The sequence below is a fragment of the Chrysochloris asiatica genome, unplaced genomic scaffold, assembly GCF_000296735.1.
Source record: "Chrysochloris asiatica unplaced genomic scaffold, ChrAsi1.0 scaffold00207, whole genome shotgun sequence".
Taxonomy (NCBI): Eukaryota; Metazoa; Chordata; class Mammalia; order Afrosoricida; family Chrysochloridae; genus Chrysochloris; species Chrysochloris asiatica.
Genome location: NW_006408725.1, coordinates 5700143 through 5702200, shown reverse-complemented (window position 1 = coordinate 5702200; position 2058 = coordinate 5700143).

Sequence of the window (2058 nt, the reverse complement as noted above, 5' to 3'; positions counted from 1 at the left end):
ACTCTCCAGTGTGTAGTATTCAGTCTGACTAGCCGGGGCTGATGCAATGAAATGCAGACGGGTCTCTTGTGATACAACAGTGAATAATTGTTATCAGGACTGATTGTGAAGGTTGGAAATGTAAAGGTAGACGTTTTATAGTAAGGAAGGGAGTGATTAACTTTTCAGTCTAGGAGCGGAGGTCCCTAGGACCATCAAGAGAGAAGAGCGGAGAGCGGAACCCTACCCAGAGAAGCAGTGATGCCTGAAATGGAGCCAGAGATGATGGTGTGGAGCGATGGAGCATCTGGAGACCTGGAGAGGAGGAGGGCAGGATTGCAGGGTATACCCTTTGGTTGGCTGATGATGCATGGAGGGGCTTGTAACCATAGCAATGAGACGACATATGATAGAATGAATGTAAAATTAATGTTCTCCCATGTAAACTATCATATAATTCACAATAAAACATTTAAGTAAAAAAAGAATAACCCTCCTCCACCATCACCAAAGGTCATTTAAGTTGGAGAATTTTATAAAATAAATAAATCATAAAAAAAAAAAAAAAAGAAAGAAAGAAACAACCTACAGATTGAGAGAAAAATAAAACTGCATCTGATAAGGGCTTGATTTCCAGAATATATAAAGAACAACAACAATTTAAAAACAAAAAGACTCAATCAAAATTGGGCAAAGAACTTGAACATAAATTTCACCAGAGAAGATATACAAATAGCCAACAAACAATGAAAAAATGTTCAATGGCATTAGTCATTGTTGGCTAATGCTGTCTCCCTCCAATTCCTGGGGACCCTCTTATCTGTGCACAACAAAATGCACCACAAGGTCCTGCACCATCACCATGCTGTTGTTAAGTGCCGTACAGTTGGTGTCGACCCATAGCGACCCTGTACAGGGTTTCCGAGGAGCAGCTGATGAGCTTGAATCGCTGACCTTGCAGTTCAAACAGCTTTGCAGTCTGGAGCATTAACCCATAGTGCCACACCAGGACTCAGCACCATCAGCATGGCTGGTTGCAAATCAGATTGTTCTGATCCAGATTTTACTGGTTGATTTTTCTAAGTATATCACTGACCTTTTGTTTTCCTAATCTATCTTAGTCTGGAAGTTCCACTGAAACCTATTATACATCATATCAGCATGTAAGCCATCACTGACAGGTAATGGCTGTAAATGAAGTACACTGATGAGGAATTAAACACAAGTCTCATGTGGTGATGCAGGACAAGGATAAGCGCTGGACCACAAGGTTTGTTTGAACTGCAAAATTGGCAATTCAGAACCACCTTTGAAAACCTATACAGAGTTGCTATGAGTTGGAACTGACTCAAGGGCACTAACAACTCCTGCACTGAACCCCCATTAGTAGTTGTTTTGTGACCTGGAATTGATTCTGATTCATAAAGACTCTACAGAAGAGAGGGCAGTTTTCTTTACTGTCTTAATGGAGCAAATTACCATGTCTTTTCTCCTATGGGGCAGCTGATGAGTTCAAAAACCTGACCTTCTGGTTAGTAGTTGAGTGCATTAACCACTGCATCACCAGGGCTCCTTCCTGTAGTTATCAACCTACCCATTACCACTGATGTAACAAACTCATAGTTGACTCTACTGATGTTGTTGTTTTAAAGTGCCATCTGACCCTGAAAAGGTTTCCAAGGAGTAGCTGGTGGGTTTAACTGCTGACCTTGTGGTTTCCAGTTCAGTGCTGATCCTACAGAGCCACACCAGGAATACGGTGGCCTTATAGGATAGAGTAAAAGTGTCCCATAGGGCTTCCAAGATTTGGGAGTCCTGGTGAGGCACTGTAGGAAAAACACTAGACTGTTAAACACAGGGTCAGTGGTTCAAACCCACCTGACAACAGTCAACAATAATCTTTACAGACGCAGACCACATCTTTCTTGCAGCAGTTGGTGGGGTTGAACTGCTGATCTTTTAGTTAACAGCTAAGTACTTAATCAGTGAACCATCAGGGTTTTTTCTATTTCTTAGTGTTGTTGTTGTCAAGTACCGTTGAGTCGGTTCTAACTTATAATAACCCTGTATAGGGTTCTC